Genomic DNA, 10,037 nt, shown 5'->3' on the forward strand with positions numbered 1-10,037 from the left:
CTGATGCGTTATATACATAGTGTTAACCGACTGTGCCGCATTTTACACTACACGCAGCATGTCACGCATGCAGTTATATATGCTTGGATGTTCGTTAGCATTTTTCGTCTCATGCATGCTATTAAGGGTGACTCACCTGATGCAATTCATATGGGACTCACTAATTCATGACGCAAATTTATGAGACTTACTAATTCAAAAGCACCATGTACCGATACAAGAAGTTTTACAAATTCACAGAAATGACACTAACGACCCGGTTTGCTTCTTCTAGAAATACAGTAGACCCTCGTTAAGACGAACTTGGTTAAAACGAACACTGATTAAGAACCACAACATTTTTCTCTTGTACCGTCCACAATGCAATACACCTCCGCTTAAGACGAATTTCGGATAATACGAATACATTTTTTACGGTCCCTTCGGGTTCGTCTTAACGGGAGACTGCTGTATATGATTTCTTTGCAGAGATAAAAAAAATCAAGAAACGCATTTTCGTTTATCCAGTCTTCACTGGAAGGCGCTAGCGGTCTACCATGCGAGAGTTTTATTTCTTTGTTTCAGTAGAGAAGCGACATATATCTAAAATAAGCAAACTAGGCCGTTGTGAATATCAGTATGTATTTGTAAAACTATTCGTATTGGTGCACGATGGTTTTTAAGTCCGTTGGTCATGACGTAGTAAGTCCGATAGGAATGCTAACAGGTGAGTCCCTTTTAATTTCCACAAGCAAAAACAAAAGCCTCTTTGCAGGGAGCGGTTGACTGGGTGAACGGAACTAAACTTGGACAACTAAATATACCACGTGGTACCTGCATTATTTTGTATGTATTAATGCTGAAATGACATTGTAATTCCTAATTATGCTGTGCAGTAACGGAAAAATGCGCAGAGTTAACTTGCTGTTGTTGTGTCTTGTCATAGTAATTGAAGTTCATTGAATGACCCGCCTTCTCCAGCTGCTTCCCCAGTTGCTGTTTTCCTGTAGTATTGGTGTTCAGGAGGGAAAAGGGCTGGGAAACGGGCCGATGTATTATTACTCGCTAATTAGCTGTAAGTAGCTTTACAAAACGTGGGTATCTAAGAGCGTCGCAGTATATTTTATTGACTACGGAAAGGCTTGTTGTCAAGAAAAGCAGTAAATGAAGCCACGCTCTTTTGCGTTCATTGTAAACAGTAACGCAGAAATTGCCATCCAAAGTTAAGCTCGGATATCGCACGCACTCACGGCCCTCCGCGAGAAACAACTTTAGCCAGTACTAACGCGCTAAAGCGGCTATTATCTGAGCTTTGTATCGGCCTCACCGGGCGTAAACGTCCGCTTAGACGCATATGCCCGTTTTCCGAATCAAATAAAAGCCATCACGTGTGCCGAGTTTGTATGAGCTCTTATGCGGGCGCATCGCCAAAGCCTCCGCGAGACCGAGTTTGCCGAAGCCATGAGGAAAAGACCGCCACTCCAGTAGCGCATTCCATGCGCATGCGTCAGCAGCAGCACGGCAGAGCTGTTTTTGCGTTGATTCACAGTACAGTGGGGCTGCAACGGGTACGACGACGACGGATAAAAATCGGTACTGCGTCAACACTTTAAACGACAGCAGCGCTCCCATCTTCCAGGATTCCCTCCGCTAATATTACGGTCTTCCGCATGCAGCGCCACCAGTGGCATTCCCAAGCGGGTTTCTCAATTGCTCGCGCGATGCGCCTGATATTTACTAAAGAAATTCTCGGTCACGCTGGCGAGAACCGTTAGCGCCGTTAGCAGTTTGATTGGGTTGATTGCGGCGTGCAACTGCGAATTTTTTCACATCCCCGGGCTGTATTTCCTGTTCGACGAAGTGGAGTTTTGCGAGGAGGCGCAAAAAAGGTCAGTGCTGCTTATTTATGTGCTAGTAATGGTTGTTGTTCAGTGACATCCTTGTTAACTGCGTCCGATAAACATACCGCCTCTCTTCCCGTTGTTCGTGTGTCGTCAATGCTTGTGGTCGCGGCGTGTAACATTTTGTGTTGGAGAAACGTTTGCAGCAGTGATTTACCAAAACTTCCGTGTTCGTGGGTGAGAGTCGGCTGGACATTTGACTGCGTTCGTTAGCCATTGCTATAAGAAAGTTGCTGGTTTGCGCGTTTCATGATTGGATGTTCCCTTACTGTGTAGCTTTGCTTAGTTGTATATTTACGGTTGCTGTGTATCTCTGCGGTAGCGAATCTTCTCGGGTTAGTCGCTCGCGATAATCGCGCGTGCACACGTGTACAACTTCCAAGCAAGTTTGTCGGAGCGTCCGTCCTTAGATTTATTGGTATTTTTAAAACTTGCGTGGTAATTGCGTCGTTGTGTTAATCTGCTGAGTAGAATGCATTTACTGTGCTTACCAGACCGGGAGTCTTCGACCTTGCCCATTGCGCGCAAGGTAGACGCTATTTCGAGTTGTGGAGTTGTGTTGATGTGCTTTCAATGCGTGATCTTACGTTTATCTGTTCCATGTTTCATGTTTATGTTCCATGTTTCTTTCAATTCCTTTGACCAATTGAGATGATCTATTTTAAATAACATTGCCTGAAGTGTAGAGAAATGGAAGGGAAAGTTGTCTTAGCAGTACTGCAGTAACAAACGTTTCTTTTGTAGAGGGGAAGAAATGTGGAAACACAACACGCAGCGGGTATATAGAAAGTGTGCTGGCGTTTCTATGCTGTTTATGTCAGTGGTAACTTGAGACTTCAGGATAATTATCCAATATCCATAATTAGTGGTTGCTACTTCACGAACCGCGTTAGAAATAAGCCACTCTTGCATATTTATGCCGTCAATGTCGGTGGTAACCCGAGAGTCTAAATAATTTTCGACAACGCTCAGGTGATAAGTTCTTGCATCACTATGTGCACCCAACATTAACCCATTTCTGTGCTTCCTTGAACTTAGAAAATATACTGCGAAAGCAGATTGCTACATTCTGTATTCGATCTGTACAACCTGTCCAGATGCAGACTATGGCTGACTGTGGAGACATATGTCTCTACACTGGTAGTTTGCGACAATTGTTTTCCTTTGTCTGAAGAACAGAAATTAAAACGAATTATTTCCATTCCTTACATATACCTCTGAAATCATGGCTGTGGCATTCACTGTGGCTGAAGACATCTTCGGCACGCCGAGGCGTCGTCGTGACAAGTGTGGCAGATTATGAATGCATTGTGGAAGTCATAAAGCCACGAAAGAGTGCCTCTTGAGTGTTGCGTATTATACAGACGTTCACCACTCCGCATGGAGCAATGACAGGTGAGCCTAAAAATGTTCAAATATTGTTATATTTAAAATTGTTTCGCCTGAAAACGTTGCCAGGGCTCGTGCTGCAAAATAAATTTTAGCACAACTAATCAGGCATTGTACGAGATCTTGTAGTACTCCCTTCTTAGAGGGAAGCGTAAATTTATCCTTCGATATTTTTATATTTTGATTTTCTAGGAAATAGGGCGGACCGGGACTTAAAACAATGGAACAAGGAATGCATACTGCCATTTTCCTGGTTCTTGAACGCATGTGTTCACCGTTCTTGAAGGCGTGTGTTCACAAAAAGGAAACACATGAAAGCCGTTGTACGGGATGAAATCATTGCATTCTACAAGTAAGTACGCACTCCCAGTTCTGGAACTTTGATGGTTCCTTTTTAGGTTGTTGCACTATACGTAATGGCTTCGGAACACCATTTCAGTGACAACTTGACCTGTAGGTGAAAACGACAGCAAGAGCTTTTGGGAACACGTTGGCAAAACTTTCCTGGAAATGCACTCCGAGGAGGCCCTGCCAGGAACGCCTGCATCTTAATTTTAGTTGGGTAAGTTGGCATTTTATTTTTGTGGGACTCAATTTATGGTAGTGTTTATTGAAGCTGGCATTTTATTTTTGCGGGACTGAATTTGTGGTAATTTTCTTTGTAGCAAAATCTTACTGTTAAAAATAAATGGTGAACTCCAATATTGGGAAATACCTTCTCATTCAGCCTGTTTCGGATGCTTCAACATGTGGACAAAAAAACTATTATTTTGCGTTCAAGTTTTGCAAACATTTTGCTTTCAATTGAGAGTTGCTGCTGTGATAATACGGCACCACGGCCACGCCCAGTGCGGTCGCTTTCCAGAATTAGAGAACGGCCATTGACAGTCTGTGCTAATATTTTTTGTACATTGTTAGCAGCATTCCCAGAAAAGAAACCAAGAAATCGCTGATATTTCAATCAATTACTGTGCTATAAAAGGGGTATCCTAAGCAACTCACTCATTTAAAGCCATCGTCTAACAAAATTTTCTTGTTCCTTCCTTAAAGGTACATGACGTGGTCCAGTTATTCTCGAGGTCCAGTTATTTTGAGAGAAGAAAATGGCAGCGTAAATATTGTCTTCAAGAAACACGTCAAGGATTTTCCGCCTGCGTTGTCACATCAAGATGTGGTCATCCTCCTCGCCATATATATCATCTTAATCTCCTGAAACTTATGCGACTTTGGAGAGTTCTTGGGACTTTTGCAGAGAGTTCTTGGCCATTTAACAGTGGCCTGGGGTCATTTAAGTTGAAAGCTCTGTTGAAAGACTTGATGTGGTCACTCTACTTGGGGTTTTAAATTATTGTTAGACGTTGAAGCCTATTCGGAAAGATATGTCGTGGTTCAAATGATTGGTAGATGCAAGCGGCATGTCAGTTGAAAAAGTGAAGTCGTGCTTTCCTTTGCAATTTTTCATTATTGGCACAAAGCGCAGGCTGCCTTTGCAGCTACTCTGTTACTCTGTTAATGTAGTTAATGGCACTGCACTGTAACGTTTTTATTATTCAAGTGCAGCTCGTAATTTTTTTCCATGGCAGTGCTGCTATTGATGGATGCAAACGTAAGAGTAATTATTTACACAGACGGTTTGGAGCTTTATTAATCAATTTTTGTACTGTATCTTAGCTGACACCTAAGCCCTAGAAGAATGCGAAATATACATATTTGGCTTGAAAAAGTTGTTTACTTTGGACTAAGTTGCATTTCTTGCTTGTTAGAGGCAGTGCTTTGGTCACAAGCATACTGTCGTCATGATAGTAGGGTTTGTATAGCACGCAACTGTGAATTTTACCTCAGATAAATGTTCCGGCAGGAAAAATGCTTCCAAGTTGGCTTGGTAAAATTGGTCACCTGTATGTTTCAAAGCTACCTGGCTTGGTTATTTGGGATGTCTGAATTGTTCTTGAGGGAATTAATAATGTCTTTAGAGTTAGGCTGCTTGTTAAATTTTAAAATGCGTAACATGCTCCGAGCTATCTGGTTTGTAAAATTTTGTAAGATTCACACTGGGTGCTTTGAGCTTTTTTTTTATAAGTTATTTTAAATAGCTACAAATTGTCGGGGAAGCAACGCGGCTTCAGTGAAAGGCTTTTTCAGTGCGCGTATATAGTCGGTTTTCGCTACAGTTACCTTGATATTGATATATGGTGTATGTTTTAGTTGTGCAATATGCTTCCGGTAGGTTTTTCTGTGCAAATGTTATATTGTTAGTATTGGCTCCGGTGTTCTTTTCCTGCACTCTTGTAGGTCTTGTGATAATCCAACCGTGTATGGCTTGTTTTTTTTTTTTTTGGCTTTTCCCTACAATTTAATAGCAAACTGCATATTTTGGAACCGGGATGAGTAAACATGGTATGGCAAGCGCTCTGGGTACTTCCCCATTTGCGGTACCTGATTTCATGTGATAAAACAGCATATTTTATGCTCACTGTTGTGTAATGCTTCTTGAGTTAGTGCGAGGGTAGATGTACAAGTCTGTTTGTGACGCGGTTGCGCTTAAAGCCATCTTTATTACCCATGTTTTTTTAGCAAAAAAGAATGGTAAATATTAGCTAAAATAGGATAATGCCACTTAGATCGTTTTGGCCACTTGATATCGTTTCGGTATTTGATCCTGTACGCTGGTCATTTTCTGCCGAAGTGGAAACAGATATGTCTCCGTATCTCAAATGTACGCAATAATACGAGCGAATAAAATTTGCTTAGTGTTTTGAAAAGCATTGTATCAGTGCTAATAGTTGGTTTGGTATGTATTTTAATGCGAGTCTTGTTTCTTTTACATGCAGCCAAAACCCAGAACAGGATGCGGCGGATGAAGCCAAAGTCTCTGTGTGCCGCTCCAGGTATCTCAGACCAACTTTTATGTAGAACTGTGCTCCGATAGGCAACTGTTGGGAACTGTCAGGGACCACACTGCTGCGGCGGTTTCTGTTTTCCAATTGTTGGTATCACTGTGGGACATATGTCAAGGCTGCGTTAGAATGGTGCTTGCGGTTTCCTTCTGATACCAATGCATCCGCCAGTCTGGCAAATGACCTCAGTTTATACCAACAGGAAAGCAGATATATTGGAAAAGTGGAGTCCCATAGACAGCTTCTCAACGTCTATCGGAACACCGTTTTATATAAACAGCTGGTCTAAAGGTACCTGGAACGGCGCACCGGATAATCCATAATCATTTTACGTGGATCAGTGTTCCAGTAACTTACACTACCCGTTTATTTGGAACAGTGATCCGTATACTTTTATTCGGAACGCCGATCCAGATAATTTAGCTGCAAAAATATGTGGTGCACTGTTCCACTTACATTTTCAAAGTATGTGGAACACGGTTCCAAATATATAAGTGGAACTTTTTTGCAAAAAAGTTCCAGTTACTAAGTGGATCTTATGTGGATCCAGATTAAGAGTGATAGGTATGCCCTAGTTTATAAATTTTTAGGTGTAATCAATCATGGATATTTGAAGAAAAAAAATTCAGGGAAGCTTGCACTCACGCCCAAGATCTGAATTGCGAAGCTGTTGTATACATTAGTGAGCATTGCCGGACATATATTTAAGTTTCAGTATCTTTGTTTATTTGCATAGTTTCGGTGCTAGTAATCGTCGTATGCATCAAAGAGGTCGTGGTCTTCTTCTCGGCGAATGGGAAACGCCAAGTCATCCTCAGCATTGTAGACTTCCACCAGCTTTTCGCCATCAAGTCGAGGCAGCGGTGGCGGGAACTACAAGTCGTCTGGGGAAGGATTGATACACTCGTAGCCATGCCTCCAATTATCCGTAATGGCTTCTAGAAAATGCGGCGGCCACGGTGACCTCTCCCAAGCAGGGTGTCTTTTTACGTCTAGCATTAGCGCTCGAGTTTCTTTTTTTTTTTTACATGCGGGGTAGCCCGTGACACACAGTGCGGAGTTTTTGTTTTGTTTGCTAAAGCCACTGCTCGAGCCGGGACTCAGCGGTCGTCGCGAGGCACGTGCTCACGAGCGCTTGGCATTTTGTTGGTATTTTTTCCAACAATACCGAACTTCCAGCTTGCACAACAGCTTCCCTGTTAAAAATGACTTCGCTTCGGACATGAATATTTTTACATAGTTGAAAATGTTTTAAGAGCGAAAGGCGAAAAACCCGCCCGCATCTTCCCACGGGGGGAACTCGAGTAAATGCGTCGCGGAGTGGTGGGGGTATCGCGTGAATGTTGCGTAATTGGGTATGGTTTGGGAATGCTTAATTGTTATTTCGTCTTTATTATTCTTATTTATTGAATGAAGGAGAAGCGAAGGCAAGGAGTGTAAAGTTAGTCTGTCTTTATTGCTTGGTGCCGTCAAGCAAAGCGTCAAGTCAAGCGAAAGCCAAGCAAAGACGCCCGTGACTTAATTCCGAACGCGCGCTCCGCCGCTTATATACACACCGCCCGCGTTCGAGGGAGAGGAGTACGGGAGAGAGACGCGCATGCGCACACTTCCGTACACAAGCACGCGAACTTTCCACGCACCCACCACGCCGTTATCACGTGTACACGCCCTGCCGCCATTACTGTTGAGCGCGACGCAGCGCACGGGTAGCTACGACGCATGCGCGCACAGACGCGCTCCCCCCGCACCGCCGCAGCTGTTGTTGAGAGCGACGGAGCGCACAGGGTACACGCGCTCCTCCCGCACCGCCGCACCTGTTGTTGAGAGCGAGGAGGGTACGGGGGAGAGACGCGCACCTGCGCCTCGACGCGACGCGCATGCGCAGTTAGCGTGTGGACGGCGCCGACAACATCGACGAGTGACATCGCGAGCTTAAGACATGCTCCGCATTTAAAAAATGGTCGCCGTCCCGCCCAGCGGAAGTGGACGTCCAACGAGGCCGTTGTAAACCACTACAAATACTGATGGGGGAGGGTATGAAATGTTTCTAGTCGCCTCGGCGGACTTGTCGCTTACGCCCGGCTTTTCTGGCGGCAAATGCTGCGTCATGCCTAGCCTGACGCACGCGCTCGGCTTCTTGAGCAAGAACTGTTCTATATAGTCCTGTCTAGCCTTCAAACAATCACCAAACATCATCTTTAGCAGGAACGCATGGTGGGGGGCGGGGTTCTATTGTTCACAGGCACGTTATCATCCATAATGCGCTTTTGATGATTGTTTTGTGGTTCTTTTAAATGAATACTGAACTATATGCTGTATGCCTGATTAGCCTAGCGCATGCGCTCGGCGTCTTAGGGGAGAACTGCTGGGACGTACATGGGTTTTTGTTTACGACACGAAATTTCCCGATCAACTGGAGGCTAACAGTTTCGCTGTAAAAACCCAGGCTTATGGTCTCAGAAATGCGTAAAAGTGCTTAGAAACGGACGTAGATTGAAGTGTTCCCAACTGTGCTGTAGGCGCGTATGACTGGAACAATAACAGAGCAAAGGAACGTCTCATACTTCACACCCTTAGAAAGTTCAATCCATCATACGAACACCGTAAGCAACAGTTACTATCCCTTAGACAGTAAAGCTCTTGCTCAAGAACTTCAACCCTCAACTGAGGAAAAAAAAGTCATTTTAGACATGTTCACGGATGGCAGGCTATTGCTTAAGAGGTAGACTGATGTTCGTGTAAAAGGAGTAAATAAATTTGTGTTTTAGATGCGGGGCATCTCTTGCTCGGGGGGATGTCACTTGTCCGTGCCCCGTCCGCAGCGCCTCTGATGATGATTGTGGCAGGATGCCCCTAGGGATTGGCCAACCAACAAATCCATCATGACAGCTTCGCGTTAAACCACCGTCTTTATCTTCCCGTAGGGGAACCACTGAAGAAGAAGAAGCAGAAGACAAAGGTGCGAAGAGGAGGGCGTTTACGTTGCTCTCAGCCGGTGCCCTAACGTCAACAACCTTTACCTCACCAACGCTTAGATACGAAGCATCTCTTGCTCGGGGGCATGTCCCTTGTCCGTGCCCCGTCCGCAGCGCCTCTGATGATGATTGTGGCAGGATGCCCTTAAGGATTGGCCAACCAAAGAATCCATCACGAACTAGCTTCGCGTTCAACCACCATCGTCATCTTCCCGTAGGGGAACCGCTGTAGAAGAAGAAGAAGAAGGAGAAGAAGACAATGCTGCGAAGAGGAGGGCGTGTACGTTGCTAATCCATCACGACATAGCTTCGCGTTCAACCACCATCATCATCTTCCCGTAGGAGAACCGTTGAAGAAGAAGAAGGAGAAGAAGACAATGCGGCGAAGAGGAGGGCGTGTACGTTGCTCTCAGCCGGTGCACCAACGTCAACAACCTTTACCTCACCAACGCTGACGGAGACTACCGGTTCTACCACAGAGACGACAACATCGACAAGAACATGATGGACGAGTTTCGGCGCCTCGAGAACCACCACCTACTAACCGTCACACAACAGTACTTGCGTGCCCTTGCCACCGGTGTGGATCAGGACGCGGAATTCCCTCTGGCGCTACTAAACACCAGATCACTCAACATAACGGCAACACAATGGAACCATACGGAACCCCCATGATGCTTCGCATCCTCATCAGGGCTCCCCACGGGAAGATGGTGTAAGTTTTTTTGCATTAACCAAGAGAAACACGACGCCTTAAAGAATTTCTGCAAGTAACGGTGCAAACGTTAATGGTCCCTCAGTAACTAGTTTCCTCTTACGGCACGATCTCAGTTTTTGCCAATGAACATCCGTCGCGAGCCAACTGTAGCCGAGCATTCCAACATTAGGAAAATCCT

At 44.7% G+C, this 10,037-nt stretch overlaps 1 long non-coding RNA gene across 3 annotated transcripts; it reads left to right on the forward strand.

Moving 5' to 3' along the window:
- Positions 1-1,637: 1,637 nt before the first annotated feature.
- LOC144153214 (uncharacterized) lies at positions 1,638-6,267 on the forward strand. 3 transcript variants are annotated; one of them, XR_013319319.1, is made up of 5 exons: positions 1,638-1,868; positions 3,134-3,275; positions 3,462-3,621; positions 3,709-3,831; positions 4,320-6,267. It is a non-coding gene; the product is annotated as an uncharacterized LOC144153214 (long non-coding RNA). The 3 variants fall into 3 exon arrangements; XR_013319320.1 differs by lacking the exon at positions 3,134-3,275 and having other exon boundaries at positions 1,641-1,868; XR_013319318.1 differs by lacking the exon at positions 1,638-1,868 and having other exon boundaries at positions 2,458-3,275.
- The last annotated feature ends 3,770 nt before the right edge of the window (positions 6,268-10,037 follow it).

Source organism: Haemaphysalis longicornis, unplaced genomic scaffold (genome assembly GCF_048455015.1).
Source record: "Haemaphysalis longicornis isolate Haplotype H1 unplaced genomic scaffold, Haemaphysalis longicornis Haplotype H1 scaffold_1, whole genome shotgun sequence".
Taxonomy (NCBI): Eukaryota; Metazoa; Arthropoda; class Arachnida; order Ixodida; family Ixodidae; genus Haemaphysalis; species Haemaphysalis longicornis.